This window comes from Dendrobates tinctorius, unplaced genomic scaffold (assembly GCF_039654945.1).
Source record: "Dendrobates tinctorius isolate UK_male_01 unplaced genomic scaffold, ASM3965494v1 ptg000060l, whole genome shotgun sequence".
NCBI classification, from domain to species: Eukaryota; Metazoa; Chordata; class Amphibia; order Anura; family Dendrobatidae; genus Dendrobates; species Dendrobates tinctorius.
Genome location: NW_027361728.1, coordinates 18,602,449 through 18,623,864, shown reverse-complemented (window position 1 = coordinate 18,623,864; position 21,416 = coordinate 18,602,449).

Below are 21,416 nucleotides of genomic sequence, written 5' to 3'. Positions count from 1 at the left end.
AAAAAAAAAACAGACAATGTGATTTTCTGGATTTTTTTTTCTCAGTTTGTCTCCCATAGTTGAGGTCTACCTATGATGTAAATTACAGACGCCTCTCATCTTTTTAAGTGGTGGAACTTGCACTATTGTGTATATATGTCCAGGATAGGCATCCGCACCGTCGCAGCTACAGCCACAAAATTTGGCACAGTCACACGTCTGGACCCCGAGAGAGTCCTAGGCTAAGTTATGAGGCGAAATTTTAACCCTGCGCGTTCCAATTCACCAAACAATTTTGCCCCTGTCTACATAATGGGGAAAAAGTGTGTGCGTGTCAAGCCCTGTCCCTCATTATGATGTCATTATGCCCCTATCTACATAATGGGGAAACAGTGTGTGTGTATCAAGCCCCGCCCCCTCATTATGATGTCATAATGGTTGCCATGGCGACACTGATGTCATCATAGTTTGCAAGCCCCGCCACTCATTATGATGTCATAATGGTTGACTATGGGATGGAGGATGTGTGATGGGTATATGGGCACTGGACTATGGGATGGAGGATATGTATGGCGGGTATATGGGCACGGGACTATGGGATGAAGGATGTGTGATGCGTATATGGGCACTCGACTATGGGATGGCGAATATGTATGATGGGTATATGGGCATGGGACTATGGGATGAAGGATGTGTGATGGGTATATGGGCATGGGACTATGGGATGGAGGATGTGTGATGGGTATATGGGCACGGGACTATGGGATGGAGGATGTGTGATGGGTATATGGGCACTCGACTATGGGATGGAGGATATGTATGATGGGTATATGGGCACGGGCCTATGGGATCGTGGATATGTATGATGGGTATATGGGCACGGGATTATGGGATGGAGGATAATTATAATTTGCTATAACTAACCACAGTTAGTTACTATGCCCGGGCAGCACTGGGCTCTTCAGCTAGTTAACTATAAACCACAATGTTTTGAGGAAATTATCCGTCTGACTGCTTTAATTATACAGAATCCTTTCCTGTTTAGCTGCTGGAATCGCCTTTCTTTCATCCGTAATGCATGCCCCCTGGTCCTTAATATGGTCTTTGGAAGTAATAAGTCATGTGTCAGTCCTTTGTACTGACCACACATGTATACATGTGGGCTTCATTGTTCTTATGCGCAGGTATCGGTCACTTCAGTAGCAGTGACTCACTGATGCCTTGCACCCTGCTATGGACATTGGCTTCATTGTTCTTCTTTGCAGGCACCACAGAACAATGAAGCCAATGCCCATAGCAGGGCAGAAAAGCTAAGTATAGTCATGCGATTGCAGGGCGCAGACGTGTGATTCAGGGGCAAGCAATACATGTCACAAGGCACTGTAACGCTGATGGGAGAGGGGTGGTATGCAAACGAAGACTGGAGACTGACTTTTCTTCTGGGCACCACATGCCTCAAAGCCTGGAAGAACTCATTGCCATAAACAAAAGATAAATTCTGCACATTTTGCACAGATTCAAGACCTCAGATATGCGCATACAGGTGTGACTATTTGACCACCATCGATCTATGCAAAGCCTACTGGCAGATTCCCCTTAGTCCTGACGCTATTCCCAAGTCGGCATTTGTCACCCCGTTCGGCTTATTCCAGTTTCGAGTTATGCCATTCGGGATGAAGAATGCCCCGGCGACCTTCCAAAGGCTGGCTGACCGGCTTCTGGATGGTCTCCAGGACTATGCTTGTGCCTACCTGGACGACATCGCCATCTACAGTGCGACATGGGAAGAGCATCTAAATCACCTAGAGACAGTATAGGACAGGATCCACCAGGCCGGAATCAACCCGAAACCCAAACAAGTGTCACATGGGCAAAGCAGAGGTTCAGTACTTAGGGCATTGGGTGGGAAGTGGGAAACAGTGACCAGAACCAGCCAAGATTGAGGCCATAGCCAAATGGCCCATCCCACGCACTAAAACCCAGGTCATGGCGTTTCTAGGGACAGCGGGGTATTATAGGAAATTCGTTCCCAATTACAGCAGCGTAGCCAAGCCCCTCACTGATTTGACCCATAAGAACCAACCCCGCTAGGTGACCTGGACCTCAGAGTGTGAGGAAGCCTTCCGCCAACTAAAGGACGCCCTCACCAATACCCCTGTATTGGCCGCACCCGATCCAACTAAGCGTTTCCTTGTTCATACAGACGCTTCTATGTTTGGATTGGGGGCAGTACTGAGCCAAGTCGGGCCGGACGGCCAAGTACACCCGGTAGCTTACCTGGGTCGGAAACTACTGCCCCGTGAAGTAAGCTATGCGGCCATCGAGAAGGAGTGCCTGGCGGTAGTATGGGCACTCAAGAAGTTGCAACCATATTTGTATGGACAACAGTTTTCCCTCCTAACGGACCATAATCGCCTAGTCTGGCTTAATCGGGTCTCCGGAGACAACACCAGATTGCTGAGGTGGAGTTTAGCCCTACAACCTCTGGACTTCACTATCCACCACAGACCCGGCAAACAAAATGGTAATGCCGATGGACTAAGTCGACAAACGGAACTTGTACCAACCCCATAAACTTCGGTCATCCCCAAACCGATCCGTTGAGGATCAGACTGTGTATGCCGATCGCGTTGCTGAAAAGGGGAGCCGTGTTACGTGTTACAGAACCACTCAGCACCCAGAATATGTTGTGCAGTTATATGTATATATAATAGGTTCTATGTGAGATGCATGTCCCTAAGGCATCAGCATTCCCCTTTTGTCCGCCCTCCCCCCACCTTTGTAATTTCCACAGTAAACATTCGCAGGCTCCGGCCACCTGCGGCTTTTGTAATGCATGTCTGGCCTGCCGTTTTTCTATTGGCCTGCCCTCTGTATCTGTGTGATATATTATGAGTCCTGTGAGTAAAGTGTTGTCAGACTGGAAATACATGGAGAAGCAGTGATCTTTTATATGCGCCCATGTAACCTAGGAATTCCAGCCAGCGTCATTCATTCAGACTCCAGCCAACGCAGAGCGGACTTCCGAAAACACGGGGTGGTACTAAAAGAGGTACCCCAGCTTGGTAGACCCTGTTACACTATATATCCATATTAATTAGTAAAAACTCCCCAGGGGGTGACAGATTCCCTGTAAACATGCTTCATTTATGTTTTACATCCCGAGTTACCATGACATGGTCAGTGTACACGATTAAGCTCTTCCCTTAGGCTTGGTTCACATTGCGTTTAACCAGCCCGTTCAACGCATAGCGTTGACGGGCTGGTTAAACAGTCTAGCATAACGCGATCGCGTTATGCTATACCCACTAGCGCTGATGATTCATCAGCGCTAGGGTGACGGAGCCTCAGACCCTGCAGCCCGCGTCCGAGGCTCCGTCACTGAATGACGGCACATCGTGAACACGTGCCGCTTTACGGCATGCGTCGCGATGCGCCCGACAATAGAGGGCAATTGCAGCATTAACGGACTGCGTTACACCGCGTTATGCCTAAACGTAGTATGAAACAGGCCTTAATTTGTTGAAATCAGCATTCCTAAAGTTTCAGGTTTTTGCATTTCCCTTTTGAAATGTTTTATTGAATATTACATTGAAACTTGCAATATTATGGTTGCTGCACCCTAAATGTTCCTGGACCTGTAGATCTAAAATTGTATGTGGTCTATTTGACAGGACCAGATCAAGCAGATTATCTCACCTGCTTGGTTAATCTATCAACTGAAAGAGGTAATTGAGTTGAACATTGAAAGAGGTAATTGTCTTGATAAGAACTTGCAGCTTTTAGCACAGCCAGAAAGGTCTATGTCCCATTGGATGGCTGGATAGTAAAAATCCCCCATAATAAGAACCCTATTATTATTTGCTGCCTTTTTATTTTGCTGCAGCATTTCATCATCTACCTGTTCAGCTATATTAGGAGAAAATTCCAATTAGCATCTTTCCATTATTGTCATCCACTTGCACATTTACCCATACTGGCCCTACATTGTCGCTGCTCCCCCCAATGTCATCATTGAGCACAGGTATTAAGTTGGATTCAACGAAAATACACACCCCTCCAACTTTTCAGTCTTTCCTGACCTTTTTGAATGTGGTGTAACCCTATGCGTTTGTCACTAAGTCATGGCTTTCATCCAGCAAAGCTTCCGTAAAGTCTGCCATATCGTCATATAACATAAGAATCTCCAATTAATTCATTTTGTTTGCAAGAGTTCTTGCATTTGCCAGCCGACATTTATTACTATTAGCACATTTATTACTCTTAGTCACCTCCCTACTTTCCTTGCATGTTCCAGCCACACTTATTCATTGAATCCTCATTGAGCCCTACTGTCTCACTCTCTCTGTCTACTATATCTCTCACCTTATTTGCACAACTACCTTCTCTCCCCACAGATCCTATTTAAAAGCTCCTTCATCCCTTCTGACCACTTTTTCCCCCAGCACAACTGCACCCTCCCAATTGAAGAGCAGCCCATTCCTACCATAGAACCTGTAGCTGATAGATAAGTCTGCCCAGTTCTCCATGAACCCATCCCTTCCTTACTGCACCAATTTTAAAGTCACTTATTTAGCTCCATAAGCTTCTGCTGTCTTTCTAGTGACGCTCGTGGCATCGGCAGTATTTCTGAAAGCACCACCTTGTTACATGTTACAGTCTATGATCCTTAGTTGGTAAATAAGATGAAAGAGTCTAAATAGGAGGTCTATCCCTCCTGTGGCCAAGACCCCAGTTTTCATGAGCTCAGCTTGGTCCATTAGCCATGCATTGTGAAGTTCCCATTTGATGTGGGGCCCTTAGACATTTTACCTGACACTGAACTGTATGAGAAACCCTAGAGGATTAAAATCTGCATGGCAAGGCCTCACAGTTCCATGATGGGTAAAGCTTCCTGGACCCTCACACCAGGTTTGAACCTCACAGACGTTGTCTGGTTTGAACATCACCAGAGGACGCACTTTTGTTTTTGGATACACACTTTTCAAACTCTCATGTCCTCCTGTTGTGAGTGTCTGCAACCTACTTGAACTTAAGGGAACTGAAGATGGAGGCCCTAAGGCGATGGAGGTCCCTTGCCCATTTTTTCTTTCTTTATAGTATGTCCTTAATGATGGCATTCTATATCTCTAAACTATCTTTGTGACAACACAAAAGATGGGGAAATAATGGTCAAGTTCGATAGGGTTGGTGCGCATACCTACTAAAGTAAACATATAAAAGGAGAGAACTGTATGTTTTGCGCACAATGTCAGGATGGATTTTTTTCATACCAAAGAAATAGATTTAAAATCAAAATATTTCATCTAAAATATATTCTGTAATGATTTAGTTGCATTCAATTAATTTGTATAATTCTTACATAAATATGTTCAGAAACAGATCTTAAAAAAATCATTTTATTTTCCAGCAACATGACAGATTTATGATACAAAAAAAATCAGATGTGATCAAGCAAGTCATAGTGGCACACTAGAGCTGTGCACGTTTAAATCATTTCAAATATTTCTATCTTTTGTCAGATGAATCAAACTTTCAGTAACAAAAAAAATCAAGCAATTAACAATGCATGACAAATTTCTGTTTGAATACTCTGCTAATTATTATGCTGCTCTTCATTTAACTTTTCATAAGAAACTTGTTAAATGCCAATTAAATATAATTAAACACACATGCACACAGTGCATCACCGGTGTACATGTGCTAACCGGAGGATTGTCTTCGTATGAGAGGAACTCTAATGTAAACTGGGTAAATATCACATATTTTACCTACACTGTACATCACATGGAGTCAATGTCAGATACTGATGATTTTGCATATGAACCATGCTTAAAGGGATACTTTAGGTAAATCAATTATTTTCAAAAAAGTTCATAGGGAAAAGAAGCAGAACTCATCTCCACTGTTCCCCTGTTCTGACATTTGCTGTGTTACCACTCGTCTCTGCTTTCTTGCTCCACTCAACTAGCCCTACTGAGACAACCAATGGCTGAAACTGGCAACACTGCAGCCAATGATTACCTGACCAAGCACTTCCTGAAATTTTCAGTGTGTCAAAAGCAGATCATCTTGGACCCAGTATACATTGGAATGAGAATGGCAGGCAGCACTGCTTTTAAGTTAAAGAGGTTGTCCAAACTCAAAATCCAAATTTTTTTTTAAGCTAATCTTGGCTATATTGTGATATACAACACTCCTATACATTTTGTTTTTCATTTCTGCCTTTTGTTTCTCCTGAATTTTACTTAAATCCCTGAAGCTCTGCCAAACTTGACCGCTTCCTTTGCTTTATTATCTAAGCTCACAGCCAAAGTTGGCACCGCCCAGCCATAGTGTTCAGCCCCACCCTCTGCACACTCAATGGCTGTCAGAATCTGCAGCAGCGCTGACCTCTCTCATCACTCCAGTATTGGAAAAAACAGAGATGTGTGCTGTGTCCTCATCTGTGGCAAGCAGCACAATCACTGCTCTCCACAGCACCTCCACAGTGGTGATAGAGCTTTACATATATGTCCCCACATCACATCCACAGTGGTGATAGACTTATGAGTACTGTGAAGTGAAGAGTCTACAGTCGTGTGTGTTTGTGTGTGTCAGGGCCCACATTAGGGGCAGGCAGACCAGGCAGCTGCCTATGGCCCCCGCTCCTCCAGGGGCCCCAGCCAGTGGCATGCCGCTAATAGCAGGACACCACTCAGCCACTATGGGGCCTGTGAGTAAGAGGGGCTCGCTGCCACCCTCCTTGCATTGCGCACTCAACTTATCGGCATCATAGATGCTGATACAGTTGAAAGCAGTGATAGAAGAGAGAGCGTCAGATGACGCTCCCTCTCCCATCACTCCCCCTATGCCTCTGACTCAGCGTGTGTCAGCAGTGGAGCTGATGAGATGTGCTGCAGAAGCCAAAGCAGTGGGGAATGAGGAGTAGAAATAAGTATTGTGTGTATGTGCATGTGTGTGTCTGCAATATACTGTGTGTCTGCACTATACTGTGTGTGTGAGTCTGCACTATACTGTTTGTGTGGAAGCTGCACTATACTGTATGTGGGGAGGCTGTACGATACTGTGTGGGTGGTTGCACTATACTTTGTGTGGTGAGGCTGCAATATATTGTGTGTGGGGAGGCTGCACTATATTGTGGGGGGCTGCACTATTCTTTGGTTGTGAGGGCTGCATTATACTGTGAGTAGGTGGCATCATTATACTGTGTGTGGAGGGGCTGCATTATACTGTGTGGGGGCTGCATTACAGTATACTTTGTGTGGAGGGAGCTGCATTATACTGTAAGTGGGGGCTGCATTAGGCCGGTTTCACATTTGTGTTTCAGGGCGCAGCGACGGCCTGCGCACGGCCGCCGCTAAGCCCCACCCCCTGCCGTGCCTCCGCCGGTAGCTCCACCTATCGGCGCATGACGCTGCATGCATCCTGCGTCCCCTATCTTTATCACTGGGGACGCAGGCCATGCGCAGTATGCGTTTGGCGACACATGCATCCTTTTGACGATGCGCCGACCAGCGCCAAACGCAACCTGTTGCCCCCCACAATATAGTGCAGCCTCCCCACACACAGTATATTGCAGCCTCACCACACAAAGTATAGTGCAACCACCCACACAGTATCGTACAGCCTCCCCACATACAGTATAGTGCAGCCTCCCCACAGACAGTATAGTGCAGACACACACACACACAATATATTGCAGACACACACACATACACTGGTGTTCTATGGGATTCTGGTCTGGACTCATTGCTGGCCACCTTAGAAGTCTCCAGTGCTTTCTCTCAAGCCATTTTCTAGTGCTTTTTGAAGTGTGTCTTAGGTCATTGTCCTGTTGGAAGACCCATGACCTCTGAGGGAGACCCAGCTTTCTCACACTGGGCCCTACATTACGCTGCAAAATTTGTTGGTAGTCTTCAGACTTCATAACGCCATGAACACGGTCAAGCAGTCCAGTGCCAGAGGCAGCAAAGCAACCCCAAAACATCAGGGAACCTCTGCCATGTTTGACTGTAGGGACCGTGTTCTTTTCTTTGAATGCCTCTATTTTTCTCCTGTAAACTCTATGTTGATGCCTTTGCCCAAAAAGCTCTACTTTTGTCTCATCTGACCAGAGAACATTCTTCCAAAACGTTTTAGGCTTTTTCAGGTAAGCTTTGGCAAACTCCAGCCTGCCTTTTTTATGTCTCGGGGTAAGAAGTGGGGTCTTCCTGGGTCTCCTACCATACAGTCCCTTTTCATTCAGACGCCGACGGATAGTACGGGTTGACACTGTTGTACCCTCGGACTGCAGGGCAGCTTGAACTTGTTTGGATGTTAGTCGAGGTTCTTTATCCAACATTCGCACAATCTTGCATTGAAATCTCTTGTCAATTTTTCTTTTCCGTCCACATCTAGGGAGGTTAGCCACAGTGCCATGGGGTTTAAACTTCTTGATGACACTGCACACGGTAGGCACAGGAACATTCAGGTCTTTGGAGATGGACTTGTAGCCTTGAGATTGCTCATGCTTCCTCACAATTTGGTTTCTCAAGTCCTCAGACAGTTCTTAGGTCTTCTTTCTTTTCTCTATGCTCAATGTGGTACACACAAGGACATAGGACAGAGGTTGAGTCAACTTTAATCCATGTCAACTGGCTGCAAGTGTGATTTAGTTATTGCCAACACCTGTTAGGTTCTTCTGTGGCATGATGTTGTGTAATTTGCCTTTATAGCGTGGATCGAGGATGCTGGCCAGCCAGTAGTTGTGATCCCTCATCATTTTGGCAATTCTGGGGTCCCTTTTTAGGATCTGCAAGGCATAATCGCACATGTGGGCCAATGTTCCAGGTGTCAATAATGCACTGCCAGTGGTGGGTGGAGGAGCACTTTCTGGCAAATCCACATCCCTACGGTCACACACAAACACTGTACCTGACCTTGGAACGCCAACATTTTCTCTTGCCCACTGAGAAGCATCCTCCTGTCCAAAATAATCATCCCCCTAATCCTCCTCCTCTTCCTCCACCTCGTCCAGGACAGTTCCCTGACCAGACAATGGCTGACTGTCATCAAGGCTTCCCTCCTCCTCCTCCGCTGCAGACGCCTGATCCTTAATGTGCGTCAAACTTTGCATGAGCAGATGCATAAGTGGGATGCTCATGCTTATGATGGCGTCGTCTGCGCTTACTAGCCGTGTGCATTCCTCAAAACACTGAAGGACTTTACAGAGGTCTTTCAGCTTTGACCACTGCACACCCGACAATTCCATGTCTTCCTTTAAACTGCCTGCCCGTGTATCCTCCCACAAATGCATTACAGCCTGCCTCTGTTCGCACAGCCTCTCAACCATTTGCAGGGTGGTGTTCCACCTTGTTTCAACGTCTATGATTAGGCGGTGCTTGGGGAGGTGGAGCAATCGCTGCAGCTTCTGTATATGAGTGGAGTGGACGTTTGAGCGACGGATGTGCGAGCACAGTCTTTGCACCTTATGGAGCAGGGATGTTAACTCCGGATAATTATTAAGGAAGCACTGCACCACCAGGTTCAAAGTTTGAGCCAGGCAAGGTAAGTGTGTGAGTTTTGCACGGGCTATGGCTGCCACAAAATTACAGCCGTTATCACTGACTGCCTTGCCTGGCTCAAGATGTCGACTCCCCAGCCATGACTCTGTTTGTCACTGCAAGTAGTCGGCCAGTACCTCTGTGGTGTGTCTGTTGTCGCTCAAAAAAATCATCTTTAACACAGCCTGCTTACGCTTACCACTAGCTGTTCGATAGTGGGACACCTCGTGTGCAACACTGCCAGCTGTGGATGGAGTGCTTGTGCGACTGTGCTCTGTGGATGAGCTTTCGCTTATGGAGGAGGAGGGTCGAAAGCCTACAACCAACTGTTTCCTATACCATGGGCTAGGCAGCACTGTTCCACTGCCGCTGTCCCCTGTGGAGCCTGCATCCACCACATTAACCTAGTGTGTAGTGATGGACACGTAATGGCCCTGGCCATGCCTACTGGTCCATGCATCTGTTGTGAGGTGCACCTTTCCACTCACTGACTGTTTTAGTGCATGGAAAATGCGGTCTTTCACATGCCGGTGGAGAGCAGGGATGGCTTTTCGAGGTAGGCGTTCAAACACAGTGTACGCGGATGAGAGGATGAGTACTTTCTTGTCCTACTCAGAGAGTCTGGTAGGGTGAGCTGGACTGGAGAGCTGCATATGGGGGAAGCAGCGGTGGACCAGACGGAGTGAGAGGGGGTTGGTGATGGTATTGGTGGTGATGGCCTAGATTCAGTGTTGTGTTGCAAAACCATTGTGATTCCCTGAGTGCTTTGGCCTTGCGACGACTCCTCCACATTTAGTGCTGGTGGTGTGCTTAATGGTGGCAGAGGTCTTACAGTGGGGGAAGAGATGGAGCGTTGCTGGGTACCTTCAGTCGAGCAGGTGCACATGTGCTACCTGAGGTTTTGTAGTCCATCCACGCTTGCAAGTGCAAGTTGATTAAATGTCTAAGCATGCAACTGGTATTCAAATTTCTGAGTTGTTTACCTCGGCTAAAGGTCCTTCCGCACTTCTTACAGGTAACCTTTGCCTCATCAGTAGGATTTTGGACAAAGAAGTGCCACACTGCACTCTTCCTACTATGGTATACATTTTCTGGCCTTGCACGCTGTGCTAAGTTGACCGTCTGGCCAAGCTGTCCTGCAACTTTTTTAGTTTTTGTTCCACATTTCTGGACAGCTACGGGCCTGCCAGATAACCGCTGCTGTGATGTCAATTCCTGCTGCGGATCCTTCTCCTTATCTGAAATATTGCCAGCGCCACCCTCCTCCCCCAATGGATGCCAATCCGGGTCAAGAACAGGGTCATCCATCATCTCCTCTTCAAAGTCATCTGCACCTTCCTCTTTACCTTCCTCTGTGTCACCGTGTAAGGTGGTATAGTATGCGGGAAGGGGCACCTGAGTTTCATCAGGGTCAGATTTTGGCTCAGTAGACTGCGAGGGCAATGTAGTGCTCTGGGTCAATGTACCAGCAGAATCATCAATGTTATGATGAGTCACCGAAGGAGGAAAAAACAAAATACCAGCTAAGTCCAGGAAAACCAGAGAGGTTGGCAGCTATCGGATTGCAGACCCCTGGACCTATCCACAACAACTAGCAGTAGCCGTGGGGGGTTCCTACGGTGCCCTAGACCCCTCGATCACAGCCGGAGAACTATATAGCCTAAAGACAGAAAGGGGAAAAACTAAACTGCCCCAGAGCAGACCCCAAAGCAATAGGCAGCCCCCAACATATAATGACGGTGAAGCAAGATGAAAACACTAACACAGATAGAAAGATAGGTTGAGCAAATGATGGGCCCAAGCTAACTACATAGGACAGGATAGGAAAGCTGCTGTCTGCCATCCGCAAAAACCCTATCAAAATGAGCCAACCAACTGATAGGAAAAACAGGCCCTGAAGTCGCTAGGCTTCAAAAGACTATATCAGCACTCAGGTATATTCTGAAGACAGAGCAAAAGATCAACAGATCAGAGACAAAAATGGAATTCAGCTCACCCGCGGCCGGGGATGGCAGAACTCCCAAAAAACAAGGCAAAACAAAAACAAAACTGAAGATTACAAAGCAGAGCAGAAAAACTTAGCTTTGAGATGCAGGAATCAGACTGGTCTCCAAGAATCCAGCAGGAAAATCACCAGCCAGGAAGAAGGGCGTAGGCAGCCTTATATCCAGTCCTCAATTCCAGCCACCCAGGTGTTTGGTAATCAGCCTCAGCACCTTCCTTCACCAGAGGAGGGAGTTCATCAGACCTCAATGGTGAAGGGAAAAATGAACTCACAACACATCAAGCAGTGGCTGTGCATCAGTGCACTCCATGTCAGATTCATTTTGGACTGGGGAATTCAGTATTTGACTGGATAACCCAGGCATGGTATGTGAAAAGAGTTCCATAGAGTAATCTGAAGTGTGGGCTGCCACAACATTAACTTTTGGTGGGGGTTAAGGACACAAGGAAAGGTGTTTTTCCTGACCAGAACCCTGCACTGACGACTCCGTGCTTGCAGGTTTTGATAATTCAAAAGAGGAGGCGATAGAGCTGGTGGCTGTTTCAGCAATGTACGCCAAAACCTGTTCCTGATGCTCCGGCTTTAAAAGCGGTTTTCCTACTCCAAGAAAAGGGAACCTTACAGGCCTTCTTGGGACAGACGATGACGCAGGCTCAACACCTCCTGCCTTAGCTGCTATTGTGCTTTAGCCAGAACCAGTCGATGCACCACCACCATCAGTACCAGCTGCGCCCCCTCCTCCATACTTCCACATGTTTGGGAACATTTACCAAAAATACCAGCAGACAGATGGTACTGTATGAGGAGCGTCCAGCTGTGTAAGGTGTATTAAAAAAATTAAATCTACGCATATATTTTGTTAGTCACAGACGCTCTCTCAGTATGTATTTAACCGTTATCCAACAAGCAGATATACGGAACTGTATCAGAAGTGTACAGCTTTATATGTTTTTTGTGTAACTAACAATCTCCGTATATGTATTTACAGAGTATCACACACGCTGACTCTGTATAGATGTGACTAATGTAAACGGCAGATATTCAATACTGTTTGAGAATCGGACAGCTCTATACGGTGTCTGTATGGAAAATTGTCAATCTATGTCTATTTTTAAAAGGACTGACACACGCTGTCTCTGTCTAGTTTTGACCGTGATCAAACAGCAGATATACGAAACTGTTTGAAAAGCGGATAGCTCTATATGGTGTAGGTCTGGAAAAATGGAAAATCTCCTCGGCTTGTTTTTCCAGAGTCACTCCCAGATAGCTTCTATTTGTCCATGATACTAGCCTGTACACGGTAGTGTGTGAGGAGCGTACACCGCTATACGGTGTCTGTATGGAAAATTGTCTATCTCTGTCTATTTTTATATGGACTGACACACGCTGTCTCTGTCTAGTTTTGACCGTTATCAAACAGCAGATATATGAAACTGTTTGAAAAGCGGACAGCTCTATAAGGTGTAGATCTGGAAAAATGGAAAATCTCCTCGGCTTGTTTTTCCAGAGTCACACCCAGATACAGTAGCTTCTATTTGACCGTGATACCAGCCGGTACATGGTAGTGTGTGAGGAGCGTACACCGCTATACCGTGTGTGAAAAAATGAAGGCTCGGTAACTCACCAGAACAAAATAATAAAAGTTGGAGTGCTTTGAAAAAAGCAGTTTGAACAGCAGTGTGCACCCAGCAATGCAGCTATCAGGGAGCCTTAAAAGGCAGCCTAATCACCACCGGCGCTGCTGCACACAACAAAAATCCTCCCCTTTCACTGCACACTAGCTGTACAGTGAAAAGCGCTATCAGCAGAAGCATTTTTTTTCTTCTTCCCTGCCTAACGCTCTCCCTATTCAGAATCAGCAGCAGCACCTCTCCCTATTCTAAGATCGGCAGAAGTAAGATGGCGGTTGGCGGTCACGGCCTTTTATAGCCACTATGACGCCACACAAAGCCAGCCAATCACTTCAATGCCCTTATCTAAGATGGTGGTGGCCGCTGCCAATGTCATTGCGTTGTCCACAGTGTGCATCCTCCATCATTGGCTGAGAAAAGGCGCTGGAAGCATTATTTGAAACGCGACTTTGGTGCTCGGCTCGGCAACCTCATGGCCGACCTCACGCTATGGTCAGGTTTCGATCGGCGAAACCCGACTTTAGCTAAAGTCGGCGAATGTTGAATTTGACCTACCCGTTTCGCTCAACTCTAGTGCACATGCTTTCTGAAATGGATGCCTTATTTTTATAAAAGTATTCTTTTTGGCTATTGTAGTTACAAAGCACTCTGGGTTTACTGGCATTTGAATTGTCTAGTGGTTCGGCAGACCACATTTTTTATCTTAATTAGTCATGAGGGTGCCATGTTCTTTACCATGTGTGACGTCCGCCTGCGGGTCTGGGCTGCAGCCAGGCAACACCCCGAGAAACACTGATACCCTTTACCCCTATACAGGGATCTGGATTTATAGCAGAGCCCAGGAGGCGCTGTCTGAATAGGAGCAGTGACCAGAGCAGGACGGTCGCCAGAAAGGTGTTCCAATACAGGACACAAACGTGGAGATATGCGAGTCTAAACCAGTCGGGCAGCAATGGTACAAAAACGGTAGACAGAAGCAGAGTCAGATTCAGGCCGAGAGTCATAAACCAGGAGAGTAGCAGAGGTACAGAATCGTTAGGCAGAAGCAGAGTCAGATTCAGGCCGAAAGTCATAAACCAGGAGAGTAGCAGACGTACAGAATCGTTAGGCAGAAGGAGAGTCAGAAGTCCAGGCCAAAGTCAGTCAGTCAGAAAGTAATTCACACAGCAACACACAGGGAAACCAAGAATATATCCGGCGGCTTGCAAGACCAGTCCCAAGGTATTTCAGGGATCAGGTCACCCCTCATAGGTTCCTGGACTGATGATGTCATCAGTACCGCCCCCAGGACCAGGCCAGATGGAGATGCAGTAACCTCTTGATGACTGACAGGGGTGGAGCCTGCGTCCACCAGATGCCTGCGCAGGTGCCCTTACTCTGTCAGCACCATAACTCCCGGGCGAGCTATGGCGCCTCCTAGTGACCGCGACAGGAGCAGCAGACCCAGAATTTAACGGCGACGTGACAGACCGGCGCCTCCTAGAGGCTAAAGCCGGGACAGTAGGCTCTGAGCCTGACGTGACAGAACCACGGCCCTGTCCAGTGGCCGAGGCAGGAACAGCCGTCCCTGAGTCTGACGATAAAGTGGCGGTCCGGCGCCTCATAGAGGCCGCGACCGGAACAGCAGGCCCTAAGTCTGGCGGAAACGTGACAGTACCCCCCCTCCAAGAGGGGCCTCCGGACCCTCAAAACTCGGTTTATCAGGGTGAAGGAGGTGAAACCTTCTAATCAACCCCTTGGCATGAATGTCACTAGCGGGGACCCAGGACCTCTCCTCTGGGCCATAGCCTTTCCAATGAACTAAATATTGCACAGACTTTCTCACTAAACGGGAATCAAGGATGCCCTGGACTTCGTACTCCAAGGCACCCTTCACCAAAACTGGAGGAGGAGGGGACTGGACAGGATGAATTGGGGAGCGGTACACCTTGAGAAGGGATTTGTGGAAAACATTAGGAATTTTAAAAGACTGAGGGAGCCTTAAACGAAAGGCTACCGGGTTAATTACTTCTAATATCTCGTAGGGACCAATAAACCTGGGCCCCAGTTTGGCAGATGGCACCTTAAGCTTAATGTTTCTGGTAGACAGCCAAACTTTGTCCCCAACTCCTAGGTGCGGCCCCGTGGACCTCCGTTTATTTGCGGCCGAAGCCTGCCTGACCTGGGACCCTTTCAAGTTTGTGTTCACCTCCGACCAGATTGTCCTTAAGTGACGTATGGAATTCTCTACTCCCGGAAGCTCCGACATCTTGGCCGAAAATGAACCAAAACGTGGGTGCAAACCATGATTGCAGAAGAACGGGGTGGTTTTGATAGATTCCTGGTACTGGTTATTTAGAGCGAACTCAGCTAATGGGAGATGTTCCGCCCAATCAGACTGATGTTTCGAGACATAGCAGCGAAGATATTGCTCTAGAGCCTGGTTGGTACGCTCAGTTTGACCATTGGTCTCAGGGTGGTAAGCGGAGGAGAAGGATAATTCAATACCAATACGTTTGCAGAATGCTCTCCAGAATTTGGAAACAAACTGGGTACCTCGGTCGGACACGATATTCTCTGGAGCGCCATGCAGCCTTATTACATGAACAATAAACAACTTACTCAGAGTTTCTGAATTAGGTAATCCAGAGAGGGGAACAAAATGACATTGCTTACTGAACCTGTCCACCACCACCCAGATACATGTCTTCCCCTCTGAGGGTGGTAGGTCAGTAATGAAGTCCATGGAGATGTGGGTCCATGGACTCTCTGGAGCGGGCAAGGACTGGAGCCAGCCGGCAGGCCGATTGTGAGGGGACTTGGCGCGAGCACAGATTTCACAAGCTAGTACATAATCCTTGCAGTCCTTAACTACCGTTGGCCACCAAAAACTCCTAGTCACAAGTCTGGCGGTATTATTGACCCCAGGATGGCCTGCCAGGACGGAGTCGTGCGACTCCTTCAGAACTTGTAGGCGAAACGGCGCTGGAACAAACAATTTCTGGGGGGGCGTCGAGTCAGGGGCTGGTTCTGGGGACCTACGGATCTCCTCCAGAAGGTCCAGAGACACAGCCGACACAACAATACCATTGGCCAGTATTGAAACTGGCTCCGAGTCCTCAGCCTGTGAGGGGCAGAAACTTCGAGAGAGAGCATCAGCCCTCACATTTTTGGTACCAGGACGAAAGGTTATTAAGAAATCAAACCTAGAGAAGAACAAGGCCCACCTCGCTTGTCTAGGATTTAATCTTTTTGCTGACTCCAGGTAAGTCAGATTCTTGTGATCTGTAATCACAGTGATCTTATGTTTGGCGCCTTCGAGGAAGTGGCGCCATTCCTCGAAGGCCCATTTGATCGCCAATAACTCCCGATTACCTATATCATAATTCTTCTCAGTGGCAGAGAATTTGCGGGAGAAAAAGGCACATGGGCGAAGCTGAGTGAGTGATGCAGTGCCTTGCGACAGCACTGCTCCCACTCCGACCTCAGAGGCGTCCACCTCTACAATAAACGGGCGGTCCAGATCAGGCTGAACCAAAACTGGGTTGGCTACAAAGCACTCTTTTAACGTAGCAAAAGCCTGAATTGCCTCAGGGTTCCAATTGGTCACGTCTGCCCCTTTTCGGGTCAAATCCGTGAGTGGTTTAGCAATTTCGGAGAAACCCCTGATGACTTTTCGGTAATAATTTGCAAACCCTAAAAATCGCTGCAGCGCTTTTAGCGACTTGGGTTGCACCCAAGTTTTAATAGGTTGGATCTTTGCAGGATCCATACGGAAGCCTGTGCTTGAAACCACATATCCTAAAAATTGTACCTCCTCCGCAAAAAAAAACACATTTATCCAGTTTAGCAAACAGGGAGTGTTCTCGCAGTCTCTGCAGTACAGAGCGAACGTGCTGAGCATGTGTCACAGGGTCAGCAGAATAAATCAAAATGTCATCTAAATACACGACGACATACACTCCACAAATGTCCCTGAAAATGTCATTTACAAAGTGCTGGAACACGGCAGGTGCGTTACTGAGTCCGAAGGGCATTACCAGGTACTCAAAGTGGCCAAGAGGGGTATTAAAGGCTGTTTTCCACTCATCCCCATCTCTTATGCGGACTAGATTGTATGCCCCCCGGAGGTCCAGTTTAGTAAACCAACGGGCTCCCATTAGCTGATTAAAAAGATCAGGGATGAGTGGAAGTGGGTACTGGTTCTTTATAGTGATTGCATTCAATTCCCGGTAGTCAATGCAGGGTCTGAGACCACCATCTTTCTTTTCTACAAAGAAGAAGCCAGCTCCAACTGGTGAAATGGACGGTCTAATAAACCCCTTTTTTAAGCTATCAGCTATATACTCGTTCATAGCCTGACGCTCTGGACCTGAGAGATTAAATATTCTCCCTTTTGGGAGACGGGCATCTGGAATCAGATCTATAGGGCAATCATACTCTCTGTGAGGGGGTAGCTTTTCAGATTTTGCAATAGAAAAGACATCCTCAAAATCTCTGAAGGCAAACGGTATGTGGAGGGGTTTAACTTTAACTTGGTTTACTGTTAGCAACATGCAGTTTTCCTGACAGTGTGAACTCCAGCGTATAACATCGCCTAGGTGCCAGTCGATGACTGGATTATGCTGGCGTAGCCATGGCATCCCCAAAATGACTGCAGCAGACAAATTATCCATCACAAAAAATGACATAACCTCGGTATGCAATGCTCCCACCGACATAGTGATTTTGTCAGTAACAAATTTAACCCCCTCCTGGACAATAGATGTGCCATTAATAGCCGTAGTTTTTATAGGGGCATTAAGTCTTAATAGGGGTACACTGAGACTTTTAGCAACCAAAGAATCCATAAAATTCCCTTCAGATCCACAATCCACATATGCGTTCACACACTGAGATTTCTGACCAAAAGAAAGGGCAATAGGCAATAAAACTTTAGCCGCATCTGCGGGCAATACCTGTGCCCCTGGGCAACCATAGCCAGAGTTGCCCAGAGGCCGATGTCTCAGTAGTATGGATCTCTGACGCTCAGCTCTCTCTCTGAAGGCTCCAGACTGCAGCATACTGGTGCAGGAAGATGAAAGTGCTCCTTCAGGCTGTGCACTGAACCAGGTGTTTAGGCCAGAAATCAGCTCAGTCAGAAGAAGGGAGAGAAAAAAAAAGTTCAGGGAGACTGCTTTTGTATATGCTGGATATATACACAAGAAGCAGTTTTTTTTTATATGGCCGGATATAATGTGACGTCCGCCTGCGGGTCTGGGCTGCAGCCAGGCAACACCCCGAGAAACACTGATACCCTTTACCCCTATACAGGGATCTGGATTTATAGCAGAGCCCAGGAGGCGCTGTCTGAATAGGAGCAGTGACCAGAGCAGGACGGTCGCCAGAAAGGTGTTCCAATACAGGACACAAACGTGGAGATATGCGAGTCTAAACCAGTCGGGCAGCAATGGTACAAAAACGGTAGACAGAAGCAGAGTCAGATTCAGGCCGAGAGTCATAAACCAGGAGAGTAGCAGAGGTACAGAATCGTTAGGCAGAAGCAGAAGCAGAGTCAGGCCGAAAGTCATAAACCAGGAGAGTAGCAGAGGTACAGAATCGTTAGGCAGAAGCAGAGTCAGATTCAGGCCGAGAGTCATAAACCAGGAGAGTAGCAGAGGTACAGAATCATTAGGCAGAAGCAGAGTCAGATTCAGGCCGAGAGTCATAAACCAGGAGAGTAGCAGAGGTACAGAATCGTTAGGCAGAAGCAGAGTCAGATTCAGGCCGAGAGTCATAAACCAGGAGAGTAGCAGAGGTACAGAATCGTTAGGCAGAAGCAGAGTCAGATTCAGGCCGAGAGTCATAAACCAGGAGAGTAGCAGAGGTACAGAATCATTAGGCAGAAGCAGAGTCAGATTCAGGCCGAGAGTCATAAACCAGGAGAGTAGCAGAGGTACAGAATCGTTAGGCAGAAGCAGAGTCAGATTCAGGCCGAGAGTCATAAACCAGGAGAGTAGCAGAGGTACAGAATCATTAGGCAGAAGCAGAGTCAGATTCAGGCCGAAAGTCATAAACCAGGAGAGTAGCAGAGGTGCAGAATCGTTAGGCAGAAGGAGAGTCAGAAGTCCAGGCCAAAGTCAGTCAGTCAGTCAGAAAGCAATTCACACAGGGAAACCAAGAATATATCCAGCGACTTGCAAGACCAGTCCCAAGGTATTTCAGGGATCAGGTCACCCCTCATAGGTTCCTGGACTGATGATGTCATCAGTACCGCCCCCAGGACCAGGCCAGATGGAGATGCAGTAACCTCTTGATGACTGACAGAGGGGTGGAGCCTGCGTCCACCAGATGCCTGCGCAGGTGCCCTTACTCTGTCAGCACCATAACTCCCGGGCGAGCTATGGCGCCTCCTAGTGACCGCGACAGGAGCAGCAGACCCAGAATTTAACGGCGACGTGACAGACCGGCGCCTCCTAGAGGCTAAAGCCGGGACAGTAGGCTCTGAGCCTGACGTGACAGAACCACGGCCCTGTCCAGTGGCCGAGGCAGGAACAGCCGTCCCTGAGTCTGATGATAAAGTGGCGGTCCGGCGCCTCCTAGAGGCCACGACCGGAACAGCAGGCCCTAAGTCTGGCGGAAACGTGACACCATGCAGCAATATTTTCAACTGTTGGAGTAGTCATACGTCACTCTTTTTTCTTGTTCTTGTCACCTTTTTTGTATTTTTTACTCATTGTTTAACATTTTATATTTGTAATAAATAAATTGCAAATTTTATCATTATTTGTGGTTTCATGCTCAAGTGATTTGGGGCTAACTGCCAAATAGTGGATTTCAAGTTCCCCCTGTGAAGTTTTAGGCTGATCTCTCACTTTCCTCATGATCAAGGATACCCCACGATGTGAGATTTTACATGGTGCCCCAGATCGATGTCGATTGATAGTCATTTTGTATTTCTTCCATTTTCTTACTATTTTGCCAACAGTTGTCTCCTTCTCATCCAGCATCTTATTGTTTTTTAGCAAATTGCAGCTTTGTGCAGGTCTATGATCTTGTCCCTGACATCTTTAGAAAGCTCTTTGGTCTTGCCCATGAGGTAGAGGTTAGAGTCTGACTGATTAATTGAGTCTGTGGACAGGAGTCTTTTGTAAAGGTGACTATGTAAGACAGTTGTCTTTAATGCAGGTAACAAGCTGATTTGGAGTGTCTAACTGGTCTGTAGGAGCCAGAACTCTTAATTTTTGGTAGGGGATCAAATACTTATTTCTCATTGCAAAATGCAAATAAATTTATATAATTTATACAATGTGATCTTCTGGATTTTATTTCTGATAGTCTATCTCTCAATGTTAAAATTAACTTACCCTTAAAATTATAGACGGTTCATGTCTTTGTCAGTGGGTAAACTTTCAAAATCAGCAAGGGATCAAATACTTGCTTCACCCACTGTATGTGTATATATACAGTCATATGTTGAAGTTTGGGCACCCCTATTAATGTTAACCTTTTTTCTTTATAACAATTTTGGTTTTTGCAACAGCTATTTCAGTTTCATATATCTAATAACTGATGGACTTAGTTATATTTCTGGATTCAAATGAGGTTTATTGTACTAACAGAAAATGTGCAATCTGCATTTAAACAAAATTTGACCGCTGCAAAAGTATGGGCACCCTTATCATTTTCTTGATTTGAACACTCCTAACTACTTTTTACTGACTTCCTGAAGCACTAAATTGGTTTTGTAACCTCATTGAGCTTTGAACTTCATAGCCAGGTGTATCAAATCATGAGAAAAGGTATTTAAGGTGGCCACTTGCAAGTAGTTCTCCTATTTGATTCTCCTATGAAGAGTGGCATCATGGGCTCCTCAAAACAACTCTCAAATGATCTGAAAACAAAGATTATTCAACATAGCTTTTCAGGGGAAGGATACAAAAAGTTGTCTCAGAGATTTAACCTGTCAATTTACACTGTGAGGAACATAGTATGGAAATGGAAGAACACAGGTACAGTTCTTGTTAAGCCCAGAAGTGGCAGGCCAAGAAAAATATCAGAAAGGCAGAGAAGAAGAATGGTGAGAACAGTCAAGGACAATCCACAGACCACCTCCAAAGACCTGCAGCATCATCTTGCTGCAGATGGTGTCACTCTGCATCGGTCAACAATACAGCGCACTTTGCACAAGGAGAAGCTGTATGGGAGAGTGATGCGAAAGAAGCCATTTCTGCAAGCACGCCACAAACAGAGTCGCCTGAGGTATGCAAAAGCACATTTGGACAAGCCAGTTACATT